The sequence below is a fragment of the Chelonia mydas genome, chromosome 9, assembly GCF_015237465.2.
Source record: "Chelonia mydas isolate rCheMyd1 chromosome 9, rCheMyd1.pri.v2, whole genome shotgun sequence".
Classification (NCBI taxonomy): domain Eukaryota; kingdom Metazoa; phylum Chordata; order Testudines; family Cheloniidae; genus Chelonia; species Chelonia mydas.
The window spans coordinates 89158240-89174383 of NC_057855.1; the positions used below are offsets into that span (position 1 = coordinate 89158240).

The following is a 16144-nucleotide window of genomic DNA, read 5'->3' on the forward strand; positions in this document are numbered from 1 at the left end:
CCTAGTGCATTTAGCACTAGGTTGCAACTCAGGAGACCTGGATTCTATTCCCAGCTCTGCCACTGGCCTGTTGCGTGACATTGGGCAAGTCACTTCACCTTCCTGTGCCTCAGTGTCCCCATCTGTAAAATAGGGATAATGATACTGCCTTTTTATGTAAAGCACTACTGATGGAAAACACTATATAAGAGCTAGATATTATTATTTATGTGTGTGTATGTATTTATTATGTATTAGAAAGCTCAGCAGGGAGGCTAAGTTTCAAAGGAGAATGAAGCCCCTCTTATCCCAAAGGTGGTCCCTCTATACCTGAGTTTTGACATATTGGCAAGATTGTCTGCAGGAAGTTGCACTATCATTGCCTCCAGATGCTTACTCTGTAGACCAATCAGACTTCAGTTTAAGAGGCTCTAAATATGGCTATAGGAGTGGGGTGGCTCCATAGCTGTGATGTCGATTGTCCTCTGTGTGTGTGCACTATAAACCATTTTATTAAATTCAGTTTTCATTGTAAAGGTAAATATGTGTAGGTCTCAAAATGGGCTCTGGCTGGGCTTAGGAAATCAAAAACAATGGGGATGAAGTGTTGGCCCTGGTGAAGTGAATGGGAGTTTTGCTTCAATGAGACCAGGATTTTCACCCTCCGGTGGAGAAACAAAAGAAGCACACAACCCCAATGCAATACTATAGTCAACAGGGCTATGATGACGACCTTGTGTATCTGGAGATTGTGATCATTTGTCTATGCCGTACGTACATTACTGAGAAGAAAATGAGAAGAGTTTTTTAAAAAGGGGAACCCTGCACCTCTAGGCTAAAAAGTCAATGGGAGTTGGGTGCCTAACTCCCTTAAGACCTTTTGGAATCCCAGACAAATATTTTCATTTTAAAATGGAACATTCCAACACCTCCAAGAGGCCCTCATGCGTGGTGCTCAGTGACCTTTTTTAGAGAAGAAATTTTTTGGCCAGAAAAATATGTTTGACAAAAAAAAAATAATGCAGATTTGGGTGGACTGAAACATTTCACAAATGTGTGTCTATTTCAGCAAATTATTTTGGTCAAAATGGAAAAAAAGAATAGTTTTTGAAATGTCAAAACAGTCCATTGAAGCAGTTCCACTTTGTATAAATACTTAATTACTCACTGGAGCGGAGACTGGATTCCAGGTGTTCCCCCTCCTAGGTGAGTGCCTTAACCATCAGGCTAGAGAGTCATTCTCATTTGCTCTGGTCCAGGGATTATTCAGGTGTTTTATATAAAGTGGAACAGCTTCAACAGGAGAGATTAAGGGTATCCCACCCCAGGCTACCCTGAAGCCTGGTGGTTGGGGCACTCACCAGGGTGGACAGACCTGGCGTCAAGTCCTTGCTCCAGAGCAGGGATTCAAACCTACATCTCCCATATCCCTGGTGAGTGCCCTGGTCTAAATGTTATAAAAGGGGACACCATCCCCTCCTCTGGTTTTGTGAATCTAGATCTTCATTTTTTGTTGGTTTAAAATGCCCCAAAACTAAACAGATTTTTCCAACTTTTTCAATTCACCATAAAATTCTGAAAAATTTCCATTTCTGTTCAATCTGAACTGATTTTTCTTTCAATTTTTCAGAACTCTGTGAACTGAAAAATCTGTTATTTGCTCAGTTCTAATGATGAGATATTTATCTTATACAAAGGCTTCAAATACAGTGCATATCTGTAAAAATCAATATGATACTTCTATCTTTTCATTTTCTGATAAACAACGTTTTCTCTCTTTCTCATACCAATGAAAGGATTTTTGAATCAGGGACAGATGGGCTGGGTGGACCTGGGGTCTTAGCCAGTATGAAAAGTCCTGTGTTCCTCGAAAATCTGTCTGTCAATCTAGTGCCTGGGCAGTGCAGTGAGATGTGCATGCACTTGGACCCTGTCTTCAAGCCTAGCTCCATTGTCTCCAGTATGTTTTCACACCAGCATGGGGGTTTGCATTATTGCATCTCACTGAAGGATTGAGGCATATGTTCTTATATGGCATCCAGCACCATAACACTTAATGCCAATAAGTAATAGCTGACATCTGAATCACAGAGCTGATTAGAGAAGCAGAGTTTAGCAGATTGTTTTATTCAGTCTCAACAGACCATTGCCTATCACACTGATCAATAAGTTTCATTGTTCCCCTGTCTGTATCCAGCTGTTGTCTCTTGTCTTATACTTAGATTGTCAGCTCTTTAGGGCAGGGAACATCTTTTTCTTCTGTGTTTTTATAGCGCCTAGCACAATGGAGTCCTGGTTCATGAGTAGGGTTCCTAGGCACCAGGGAAATACAAATAATAATAATAATAATCAATAATAGCTTGTTGATCATAGAAAAAATGTTTGACTGGTTCACAGACCTTGAAATTCTAAATTATGTGAGTGGTGCCCTTAATTTCAAGAGGACTACTCAGAGTTGCAAGATCATGCCCTATAAAATACTTTTTCGGTTATGTAGATTACAGTGTTGTGGAAGGAATCGGGCGATGCTTGAAATCTTAACGATCTAGACACATGCTTTAAAAAAGGACAGGTTTATTTTCCCAAGGACAAAATGAGCAGAAATGAACAAAATGACAACTTCAGAGATAACCAGGAGTTCATTGTACCTTAAGGGGCTGTATGTTCACCTGTACTGCATGGTGTCCGAAGGTACAAAGGAGTGGGACTAAAAGAGCCCTAAACTGGAAGACATAGGGGATGCAGGTGCCAGGTGGAGCCAACAGTTATTCAGGAGTCTGTGCTAGTGGATCGGACTGCAGGATGATAGCCTGATCTGAATTACTATAATATTTTGCTTATTTTGTATATTGATCGTGCAACTGGAAAAACTGAGCAATTGGTTTTTTCATTAATGACTGATTTTTAAACATTTTGGATAATTTATTGCTTGTTTTTCGTGCCAGATACATTAAGGATGGAGTCTAGAGACAGTCTTAAAAGACGGCTATAGTTTTGAATTTTTGATTTGTTATTGTCTTATAATATGTATAAAACCTACCACTGACCTGAATTTATTAATTCTCTCTCTCTCATATTTGTATAATAACCAAGGACAAAAAAGTTACAATTGTATCTTTAAGCATCCCTTTAAAATGATTGAGTTGTCTTCAGAAAGGTTACAATTTCTGTCTCCATTCCCAATCACTTTATACATCTTAAATGTAGGCGAGCCACCACTGTAGCTCACGAAAGCTTATGCTCAAATAAATTGGTTAGTCTCTAAGGTGCCACAAGTACTCCTTTTCTTTTTGCGAATACAGACTAACACGGCTGTTACTCTGAAACCTGTCACATTTCTCTAGTTTCCCATTTTGCATGATTCCAGCTCTCAAAAGCCAAGTAAGGGTAAAGATGTCCTGTGAATGAACTCTTGACCTTTTGCTTGGCTGTAATCTCTTTGAAAAAAATATCTCTGCAGGCGCGGAGGATGTATTATAGTGTTACAAATCAACCCAGTTCCTGGGTGGATTTATTACTTTGGAAGTGACCGATTGTTATTCTCTAGCTGGTCACATTTTTATTGAACTGCATGGAGAAGATGATCCCATATGGTGTAAGGGGAAATGATAGGTCCCCCAAGAGGCCCTTTCTCTTAGTGCCATATATGAACATTTCCCTTTTATCAAGGACAACATGCCTCAGTCACCATTTTCTAAACGCTGTGCAGGCTCTTGGGCCCTTTTGCCAACCATCGAATTTGCTCCGTAAAAAACAGTGGTCATAAAAGAAGCCCATATTGACCTCAGGGAAGGTGTGGAGAGCAATTGTGTATTTAGGCTGGTATTCAGTCTTTGATTGTGGTCTTGCCTACTGCTTGAGAGACAGAACCCATAATGCATCTAACCAAGGACCTGATCCAAAGCCCACTGAAGTAAATAGAGAGCCCCCCATTAGTTTCAATGAGCTTTGGAGCAGGCCACAGCTGTGCAGTAACAACCTTACCATATGTGCAGAGATAGAGGCAAAGCAGAATGGACTTACAATACGTATACATGTTGGAGGGAGTAAGAAGTTCTGATCCGAAGTCTATGGAAGTCGTTCCATTGGATGCCATGTGCTGTGGATCAGGCCCTGAGAGACCAGAGGCTAGAAGACAGGAATAAGAGTGGAGAACCTCTAATATGTCATACAGAACTAATATGTCCCAGGCAGGCTGCCACGGAGGAGGATCTCTGCTGTGTCCCAGGTAGGCTGCCAGAAAGGGGAAACTTCCTACTTCACTAGGGGTCTGCCCCTGGAGCTCCCAGTCAGCACGAGACATTTCATAGCCCACAACTCACAGCACTGTAGACGTGAAGTAAATACCACCATAGAATTTCAACTGTTCCTGGTAGCGTGGGGCATGTGACCGGGGCCTCCCTGTAACTGCCCGTTGAGCATCATTTTCCAAACTAGCCTTGATACCAGGAGCTTTATTCCCTGCCAAATTCTAGAACTTGATTTAAAATTTCAACAGAAAGGTCATATATCCATTCTCTGTGAAATCCTATTGGACTCTTCCTTAAAGGGGCCGCAGCTACATTCTTCATCTTCTTCCCTTTGCCCTTTCCTCCATAAACAGTATTTTATAGTCATACTTTAAGTATATATTGAAGTACAAGGAAAGGGATGATTAGAACATAGGAATCAAGCTGTAAGTAATGAATATCTGTTGAGCTTGTTCCCTTCTGTACACACTATATATTTTAAATTCTGATTCTTCTCCGCTCCCATTTATCATGTGAGATCCATCAGATTCATGAAATACATGCACCAGAATATGTATCAGTCAGATATCAGCATAGTAAATGAAGTAAGTGTTATGGACTCTGCATAGGAAATAACTCTAGTCTTTCAATAATTACCAGCGGTAAATGTACAAATCAAGAAAACTCTCACTAAAGTTATGCACATATCTATAGGCTCTGATGATACATTTGCTCTAGCTTTATTCATGTGGATACAATTATGTTCTCAAATGCTACACTGTCCATAATATATAGGCTTACGTCCCTGTCTGTCCGTCTATCTGTTTGAACTGTGGTCTGATAATTGAGCTTGAAATCACAGTTTGTAAGATTTACAATTTTTTGCTGGCAATATAATTTCACAACAACTGGGCTTTAAAAACCTAAGAAATGAAATGCTTATGAATAGACTAACCTTTGGGCATTTTGTTTTATTGCCATAGTTCAACTCAAATGAAAAATAATGCCTTGTTAGAGCTCAAGAATATGTACTGATGCCTGAAACAGTTCTGGTAGTTGAATTACCAAAGAATCACAGTATAATATATCAAAATATTGTTCACATTTAAGATCCAGTATGTAGCATAATGCAGATTTAAATAGCATATAAGGTACTTTGACAATGAAATATTTTAAAAGACATAAATTGTGTGTTTGTGAGTATGAACCTTACTCTCAGTAGTCAGAATAAAGCATTTATTCCTATTAGTGAAAGAGAATTCATAAATCTGGAATGGCAAGATACAATACTCTCAAATTCATGTATGCTGACATATGTGCTATTCCTTTCTTCCACTGCATATTTCTGTTATATAGTTCGGCATTTAAAAATATAGTGCCAGATACTGACCTGGAGTAAATCAGCATAGGTTCATGGTTGTCTATGGAGCTATGCTGATTTACACCAGCTGAGGATCTGGCCCATAGACATATATGTGTTCTAAAGCTGATTTTTGTAACAATCATACTGATTTGTGGCATTTCCCAAAGAATACCCTGATTCCAACAGTTATTGAGAAGTGTCTAATTAAACAAACTAAATGTATGAATTTTTTTAAGATCAACAATTATCCCATCCAAAGTTGAAATTAAACATTCCAATTTCATGTACTTCATTAGGTTATCATACCTACTGGATTACCAGGGCACGCAAAATTTGAAATAGAAATTATGTGTGTTGCTCAAATGCATGTCCAGATCTCCAGGTCTCATTTGGCTGTCATTTTGATGGAGGAGGAGGATTCATGGGGACTTGTTATCAAGGGGGAACATGAATGGCAGTGTAGTTCATCCCAGAGACGCATAATCTGTGAGATCGGAATCAATTGAACCAAACAGATTTTCCTCATGCTAAAAAAAAGAAAAAAAATCCACTTATGTGCTAGGACCATTCATGTCAAATTTTATACCAAATGGTATATTTAAAGAAAGTATAAGCTGCTTCTAGAAGCCTTCTCAGCCATAATGAATCTTAATGACTACAGCACTAAAATATTAAACATAAAATATAAATGTAATTAGTAGAGCATTGATGAATGTATCTCATGGTGAAGAACACAACGTACATTTCAACACACCCAAGGCTTTCTATTAATGATCAACTGTGAATCACAGCATTTCACCAACAATGCATCTTTCAGAAGGACCATGCACGGACCCAAACATTTTTCTGGTAAAACACCCTGGTAGCTAGGCCAAGTGGATCCTATTTGCTGAATTAACTGTCTCTTAAGGGTATGTCTACGCTGCAGTCAGGAGGTGTAATTCCAGCACATGTAGTTCAAAGCTAGCTCAGTTATGGCTACAAGTGCTGTAATCACTCCTCCCAGTTGCAGTGTAGACATAAAGGTAAGAGAGAAAGCTAGGGGGAAGGGCAGGAAGTCCTTCAAGGAGAAGTCTTAGAGTTATGTCTACACTGCAATTAAAAGCCCGCAGCTGACCTGCGCCAGCTGACTTGGGGTCACGGGCCTCGGGCTTAAGAGCCTGATCAATTGCAGTGTAGACGTTTGGGCTTGGACTGGAACTCAGGCTCTGGGCTCAGGAACCTCCCACCTTGCAGGATCCTAGAGTTGGGGCTGTAGCCCAAGTCCAAACATCTACACTGCAATTAAACTGAGCCCCTTAACCCTGTCAACTGGCGCAGGCCAGCCAGTGTTTTTTAATTGCAGTGTAGAACCTTAATGAGCCTTCTCACAAAAGAGCTTTTGTCTGTACATGCAGTCCTGCCTTATGGTGGTGTTACTTTAATTAAGATTAAGAGTAGTTGTCAGTTAACTCACGCGATTAACTAAAAAAAATTAATCGCAATTAAAAAAATTAATTGCGATTAATCACAGTTTTAATCGCACTGTTAAACAATAGAATACCAATTGAAATGTATTAAATATTTTGGATATTTTTCTACATTTTCATATATATTGTATTCTGTGTTGTAATTGAAATCAAAGTGAATATTATTTATGATTTACATATATTTGCACTGTAAAATGATAAACAAAAGAAATAGTATTTTTCAATTCACCTCATACAAGTACTTTAGTGCAATTTGTCTTTGTCATGAACATGCTACTTACAAATGTAGATTTTTCTGTTACATAACTTCACTCAAAAACAAAACAATGTAAAACTTCAGAGCCTACAAGTCCACTCAGTCCTACTTCTTGTTCAGCCAATCGCTAAGACCAACAAGTTTGTTTACATTTTAAAGGAGATAATGCTGCCCTCTTATTTACAATGTCACCAGAAAGTGAGAACAGGCATTTGCATGGCACTTTTGTAGCTGGCATTGCAAGGTATTTATGTGCCAGAAACGCTAAACGTTCGTATGCCCCTTCATGCTTCGGCCACCGTTCCAGAGGACGTACTTCCATGCTGATGATGCTCATTTAAAAAAATGTGGTAATTCAATTCGTGACTGAACTCTTTGGGGGAAAATTGTATGTCCCCAGCTCTGTTTCACCCAACTTCTGCCATATATTTCATGTTATAGCAGCCTCAGATGATGACCCAGCACATGTTTGTTTTAAGAACACTTTCACTGCAGATTTGACAAAACACAAAGAAGGTACCGATGTAAGATTTCTAAAGATAGCAACAGCATTTGATGCAAGGTTTAAGAATCTGAAGTGCCTTCCAAAATCTGAGAGGGACGAGGTGTGGAGTGTTCTTTCAGAAGTCTCAAAAGAGCAACACTCTGAGGCGGAAACTACAGAACCTGAACCACCAAAAAAGAAAATCAACCTTCTGCTAGTGGCCTCTGACTCAGATAATGAAAATGAACATGCATCAGTCCGCACTGCTTTGGATTGTTATCGAGCAGAACCCATCATCAGCATGTACGCATGTCCTCTAGAATGGTGGTTGAAGCATGAAGGGACATATGACTCTTTAGCGCATCTGGAACATAAATATCTTTCAACGCCAGCTACAACAGTGCCATGAGAATGCCTGTTCTCACTTTCAGGTGACACTGTAAACAAGAAGCGGGCAGCATTATTTCCTGCATATTCAAACAAACTTGTTTGTCTCAGCGATTGGCTGAACAAGAAGTAGGACCGAGTGGACATGCAGGCTCTGAAGTTTTACATTGTTTTATTTTTGAATGCAGTTTTTTGTACATAATTCTACATTTGTAAAGTTCAACTGTCATGCACTAAAGACTTTGCACTTGTATTAGGTGAATTGAAAAATACTATTTTGTTTTTTTACAATGCAAATACTTGTAATAAAAAATAAATATAAAGTGAGCACTGTACACTTTGTATTCTGAGTTGTAAATGAAATCAGTATATTAGAAAATATAGAAAACCTCAAAAATATTTATATAAATGGTATTCTATTATTGTTTAACACGGCGATTAATTGCAGTTTTTTTTAATCGCTTGATAGCCCTAATTAAGAGTAAACCCAAGCAAAGAGTGGGGAGGGGATGATGCTGAGTTTGAATATTATCTGTGCTGTGTGTTAGCAATGAGTTAAGGTTGATGACAGCCATCTGCAAAGACGTTAAGGGCTCAGTGTCCATTGCTGACAATTTTGCCATACAGCTTAAATGCAAATATGAGTGCAAGGATATATGCAAAACTGAACCAAGCCCAAAAAAGATGGATTTGATCAGATAGTTATGGAGACATTTGTTGTGGCTTTTGGGAGTCTGTGGGCATTTCCTTTCTTTTTTGTTTAAAAGAATCATGTTTATCACAGAACTAAGTTAGTGCCCATTCTTGCTTCAATAGGAAAACTCCCATCAGTGTCATTTGGAACAGGATTCGGGTTCTTATATCTTTACATTAGTCTTTTTCCCATAAGGAAAAGAGATGAGTGATAGTTATGGAGAGAAACTGTTTTGAGAAATTCTGCATTATCTGTTGTGTGTGTAGCATTATATAGCATTTATACATTTCCTTTGCTGTTGTGCTTTCTTTTGAAGCTTATTGTGAGGTACCCCCAGTGTTGGGTTGATCCACATCTTGCATTACGCAACATCAGCCAAATTTCAGAAATGTCCTAACACCAGACTAACAAGGTGTTAGAAGAATTTTTTGATGGTTCCATCCACACTTTATGTGCACATTCTTTTGCCAATGGTTGCTGCATGAATAGAATTTGCAGCACTGTGTAGGAGAAAATCTCTCTCTCTGCTAAGTGAAGTGTCCTCTTAATCTGAGATTGAAGGGTAACTAGGTTGACAGACCTGCAGAATGAACTAACAGCTACTGTCCTTTCTACTCCCTTAGCCTATATCCCCACTGACCCTGGAGTTAGCTCTAGATGGGGAAGCATGTGCAAGAAGTGATCATTATGGTTCACAGATCTAATGGAAGGGAAACCTGGAAGCTAAAATGTTGTCAAGGGGCATTTCCTGTCAAGAGAGATCTAATCTCAGTGATCCCGTCTGGCAAGTTCCAGAACTTTTGTTCAGTGAAATGAAAGAATTAAGCACAATGCAAGATAAGATTGTCACACTCTGAAAGAAATACATACATTAGCACCAATGGTTAAAAGAACTAATGAATCCAAAATCAAGACTATCTGGACTGCTATGACTGAGATAAGGATGTAGCCCTGAAATACTTAGATTCCTTTCACGAAGACCTGGAAAATATGCCTCGGGCATAAGATGATAGAAAAGAGGTTTGAAAGCCTGTAATATATGTGCTAGTCAGCTTTGTCTTTTGCCATCGTAATTTGATCCAAGTATTGTATTTAATCTTTGTTTAGATATATCTATCTCTTCCAATCTCCCTGTTAACTTTTTTAAAAAGTTCAATAACTAGAAAAATTGTAAGTATTTCCTATCACAGCTAATATGTTTGAAGTTGTGCAGTTAAAGTTGCTTTTCCAGTGAAGGGTAATGAAATGGTTAAATAGGAACCTAACATCCCAGATGGTCCATCAATGACATGTCAAGAACAAAGCATTTTTCTGCCCTTAAGAAATTACGCTTATATCCTTGAGGGAGTAAAAAGAATTTATACAAGGATCTATGATACATTTGAGGCACACTGACAGCCTGACCCCCCTGCAAGATGCTGAGCACTCCTCTCCCAATCACACTCTTAAGCTTTGATATCAACGGGAGTTGAAAAGGCTCAACACTTTCTAGGAGTGGTCCCTAAGGGTGAAATTCACCCGTGTGGAGTAGGCCAGCGCAATCCTATATACCACTGAAGTCTTCCAGAAGCCATAAATTTGAGGATCCAGTTGTATTTAGGCACCTAAATACCTTTGAGGATCTGAGACTAAGTGCTTTATAAATCTTGTGTTGTCTCTCTCTACAGGATGATTTTTTTCCTAAGTGCCACAAATCTTGCATAGCAATAAAGGATGTGTGAGCCTATCTCTTGTGCTCCACTCTGAAATTCTCTCTCTTCAGGTTTAGACCCAAATTTACAAAAGTCACCATTGATTTTGGGATCTCAGCTTGGATACCCAACCACTGGGACACCCAAAATGAGTGGCCACTTCTGAAAATTTTGTCAGGAACATATAAGGCTCGATGTAACGTTACAATGTACTGACGTAGAATTACAAGAAATATTCAGTTGGCTTGAGACAGATCAGTCTAATTGACACTGCAATGGTAAACACCACACCTGACACAGTTATCTGTAACTAAAGGGTTATTATAATTATATGTAGATTTTAAGCTCTTTGGGGCAGGGACTACCTTGTTTTGTGTTTGTACAGCACCTACCACAATGGTGTCATGGTCCTTAACTAGGGCGCTTCGGCACTTTTGCAATACAGATAAATTCATTATAGCGGTGTAAATTTTGCCCACCAGTTTTCATAGGGACAATTAAAATTCTTTTTTGTTCAACTTTTGTTTCCCAGAAAAAATTGTTCATTGTGGATGTTTTTCTGAATAAATGTTAGTGCTGCTTTTATTCGGATCCTTTATATTTCCATTGCAGGAACTGACTTTTTATTTTTATGATGGTGGGGGAGACATTTAAAATACTGCCTTATTTTTGTTGTGGGAGAACAGATGGTGACCCCAGTGCAGGATTTCTTTGGCTTTGATTAAAATGTGTGTAGAATACAGTTCTGAGCATATGTCTGCAACTCTGTGTGCCCCCGTTAGTGCATTTAGAACACTTTAGCCAAACAGATTCAGTCATTATGTGCTTTTCTCGCTTATATAAAATATAAAAGTTGATAAAGAATGTGTTTCATTAGCATGCTCAAGATAACAAATGCATTTCAGCAGCCTTAATATCCCACTGTAATACTGCATAATATGAGGCATTTGTGAGCTCTCAATGAAGAGATGAGAAGTTAATATTTCTAGCTTAGTCTTATTTATATTTCCTTTATTATTTCCAGCACTGAGAGCATCTCAACTACTAAATGTAGACTACTAAATGTCTCTCAAATGTGAGGGAAATCCCATCAGTAAAAACACATGACCTAGAAGAAAAGAAAAGGCAGACTTGCGTAACTGCGTGTGTCATGTACATTTGATTTTTAGGTAAGGTAGTTGATGTATCAGAACTTAGTTGCTTGGTGTCAAGGTTCCTTCCCCACTCTGAACTCTAGGGTACAGATGTGGGGACTTGCATGAAAAAAACCCCTAAGCTTATTTTTACCAGCTTAGGTTAAAACTTCCCCAAGGTACAAACTATTTTACCTTTTGTCCCTGGACTTTATTGCTGCCACCACCAAGCATCTAACAAATATAACAGGGAAAGAGCCCACTTGGAAACGTCTTTCCCCCTCAAAATCCCCCCAAGCCCTACACCCCCTTTCCTGGGGAAGGCTTGATAAAAATCCTCACCAATTTGCGTAGGTGAACACAGACCCAAACCCTTGGATCTTAAGAACAAGGAAAAAGCAATCAGGTTCTTAAAAGAAGAATTTTAATTGAAGAAAAAGTAAAAGAATCACCTCTGTAAAATCAGGATGGTAAATACCTTACAGGGTAATCAGATTCAAAACATAGAGAATCCCTCTAGGCTAAACCTTAAGTTACAAAAAGATACAAAAACAGGAATATACATTCCATTCAGCACAACTTATTTTATCAGCCATTTAAACAAAACAGAATCTAACACATATCTAACTAGATTGCTTATTAACTCTTTACAGGAGTTCTGACCTGCATTACTGCTCTGGTCCCAGCAAAAAACAACACACAGACAGAGAGAACCCTTTGTTTCCCCCCCACCTCCAGCTTTTGAAAGTATCTTGTCTCCTCATTGGTCATTTTGGTCAGGTGCCAGCGAGGTTGTCTTAGCTTCTTAACCCTTTACAGGTGAAAGGGTTTTTTCCTCTGGCCAGGAGGGATTTAAAGGTGTTTACCCTTCCCTTTATATTTATGACACTTGGGTTATTTGGGATTAGAATTTCTGTGATTCACTACTTGTACGGTATATTTTGATATACATTGTTATGCTTTAAACATCCTGTAATTTGTTTACAGTAGGGAATTCCTGGAAGCAGTTGGACTTTAATGTAATGTTTTTATTGCAAAAAGCTGACAATAAAGGAATAATATAAAATTGCACAGTTTATTAAAGAGATTCAGCAGTGCCAGACTCCATGCTGCTCTCAAGCAAGCAAATGCCATTTTGAAATATTAGATTTTAAAATGTATGAAAGACATCCCCTGCCCCCAAACTGTTATATAAAATCAAGAATATCTTCTGCTTGTATTAACATCTTGATCCCAGATTCTGTGAACTGCTTTATGAGGTTTACTGCTGCAATTCTTCTGCAGACAATCTTGATTTATAGGAAAATTCATGGAAATAGACATGATCTGTATAAAGATTCAAAATGAAAAACAAAAGGATTATGCGGTCACTTCAGCTGAATAACACATTAATCATCTTTTTGTTGTTGCTGTTTAATGATAATACTTAGGATCGTCTCTTAGGGCTTAAGTCACAAACAGAGTTAAAGGTGGGATTTATTTATTTATTTGCACTTTAATTGGAAAAAGTATAGAAGGCACTTTTGGAAATTCTTAAAGCTTTTTCTCTTGCCAAGTTTTGTCCATTACGAGAGAGAGAGAGAGAGATTTGGAGGCATGAGAATGTCAGTTGATGGAACTGGCCCGTCATCTTCTGATCATATCTAGTAGCCCCTGGAAAATATGTCTTTGTAAAATGGCACAGAACATCTGCTGCAGTATGAGGGTGCTTCCATTAACATTGCTAGAGATCATGCTTCTTTATCACCTTTCACTACTCAGGTAAGCCTAAAAGAGGGCAGTCTGAAGCAAAATAGAGTGACTTTGTATGCCTCCTACTACAAATTCAGGTACCAAAGATTGAACAACAGGTGTTTAGTATAGGAGAATGAACAGCAAGCCTAGCAGCTTCAGGAGTCAATAGGCTTGCATTGGGTGTAGGCCCACTCGGAACATGCTTCAGATTGTCCCTTTTCATGGTGGAGTATTAGTTGATGCTGTTGCAAGTGAGATCTCCTACTCTGAGTCTGGGGCTCAGCCACACAAGCCAGTCAGAAGAAAAGGAAAGTTCTGGTTGCTTTCCTGTTGACAAAGAACTTAGAATTTGCAAATTGTGTCCAGCCTTTGATCTAATTAAATATGCTCATGGAGACTGTGTCGCTATTGAGGTTGCTGATGCAAAGAATTAATAATTGTGTCTGACGTCAGCTAGTCTAGCTTCTTTCCCATTGGATCACAGCCCAGCTCAGGAAATCCGCTTGCCATTTGCTGGAGGGAATGAGTGCATTGCAGTGGGGGAGGAACTAAAGTTTACTCGCTGGATAATATACCTAATGGCATGAAGAAACCTGGCCTGATCATGTTGTTTTCAGCTCACATGCTGCATGGAGACATTCTGCTACAAAGAGAGGTGCACAAATCCCAAAAGGGAAGGGAGTTGGAGAACATAAAATGGCACATCTATTTTCAGCCTTCTAAGTCTCATCCTGATGAGACCACGGTGGGATTCACAAGGGGAATTTAGGAACCCAACTGCAACGTTAGGTGCCTAAATCCAAAAGGTAGATCATCAGAAGCCCATGCACAGCTGCCTCCATGCTGAACAGCTTGGTGCCTCACTCATGCCTAAGACTTGGCAGGATTCACAAGGTGGGGTCTCCCCTGCCTTTCCCCTCGTGGGGCCTGAACCAGTAGATGTGCTCAGAGGCTGCCTTACAGAACATTTCCTGGATCAGGCGCTGCACAGAGCACAGGTGGTTGCCTCTCGTTTGCCCCGAGGTTAGAACACTCCTTCGCAATGTGGGAGCGCCAGGTTCAAATCTCTAATCTGCCTAGTGTGGGGCAGGGCCTTGACATGGAGTCTCCCATATCCCAGGTGAATGCCCCAGCCACTGGGCAATAGAGTCATTCTCGTGATCCCTGGCTCAATGCCTATATAAGTATTTTATACACGGTGGAACAGCTTCAGCAGAAGTGATTCAAAGGCCCTCCTCCCCCCACCTCCTGTGTAGTCCTTGCTGGAGGAGGTAGGAGACCTGGGTTCAAATCCCTGCTTCACATAAGGCAAAGTGGGCATTTGAACCTGGCACTCCCACATCCTAGGTGAGTGTTGTAACCACAGGGCAATTGCATTAAAGGGAAGAGTGTGGCTCCTCCTCCATTTCGCTTGATAAAAAACTGACCTAGCAAAGGCATCCAAATCGAGGAGAGGGTTCATGGCTGTGAATCCCAAGAGGATGGTCGTGGCTAACTCCCTTTGAGGGCCAAGGCTTAGGCCACACCCCCTCGCCTCAGCATTTCACTGGGCACCTAACCTAGAGCTGTGAATTCCACTAAGTGGCAGGCAGCCTTCCGGTTAGGCTATGCCATGCTGACCCTAAGTCCCCTATCCCAGAGATAGCAAAAGAAAAGTCTGCACCCCTTGTTGTTTGCTTCAGTTTATGAAATCAACAAACGGGGCCCAGCCCCTTCGTCTGCCTATCATTTAAAAAGGTCACAATATCAGACTTAATTCAAAATTCCATTTAAGCAGCTGTTTATCCTAGTTCTGTGGGAGACAGCATTTCCGGCACGCTGGGAAGCAGATCCCAAAGCCCCTCTGCTTCCCATTCCAATAGAGGCCCTAGGACAGAGGTGAGCAAACTATGGCCAGTGGGCCACATCCGGCTCATGGGACCATCCTGCCCAGCCCTTGAGCTCCTGGCCGGGAAGGCTAGCCCCCAGCACCTCCCCTGCTGTCCCTCCTACCCCGCAGCCTCAGCTTACCATGCCACCAGCACTCTGGGCTATGGAGCTGTGAGCTCCTGCCAGGCAGCGCGGTGGCCAGACGTGCTGCTCTGAGCGGCATGGTAAGGGGGTGGGGAGCAGGGAGGTTGGATAAGGGGCAGGAGGTCCTAGGGGGCAGTCAGGGGACAGGGAGCCGGGGGTGGTTGGATGGGGCAGAGGTTCGGTGGGGGGCCATCAGGGGACAGGGATGGGGCTGAATGGGGGGGTTCTGAGGGGAGCGGGAAGTGGGAGGGGGCGGATAGGGGGCAGGGGCCAGGCTGTTTGAGGAATAACAGCCTTCCCTGTCCGGCCCTCCATACAGTTTTGGAACCCCAGTGTGGCCCTCAGGCCAAAAAGTTTGCCCACCCCTGCCCTAGGAGGAGTTCCCACCAGATCATGTTCTGGAAATGAATTGCCAGCCACAGTTCAGAGGCAACTCTGGGAGACACACCCCACAACTAATTTGGTGTGTCTGAACCTATTTAGCTCAATACATTGATAAGAAGGATAGGGGTGATGGGTGAATAAGAATGAGGAAAGATAAAGACCAGAAGCAAGCCAGCAAGCAAGCACAGCTTAGGGGAAACACAGAAGGTGCTTTGTGTGGCTTATACTTTTTGCTGCCACAAGGGAGTTTTGCCAAGTTAGTGTTTGTGTTTACTATGATATTGCCAAAAAGCCAACCAAGATTGTGGCTTTATTGTGCTAGATGCTG

The 16144-nt window shown here is 40.7% G+C and overlaps 1 protein-coding gene across 4 annotated transcripts in view; it reads left to right on the forward strand.

The window, feature by feature from the left end:
• IL1RAPL2 (interleukin 1 receptor accessory protein like 2) overlaps positions 1–16144 on the forward strand; it is a 544020-nt gene that overhangs the window by 351579 nt on the left and 176297 nt on the right. The gene's annotated exons all lie outside the window — the stretch shown is intronic.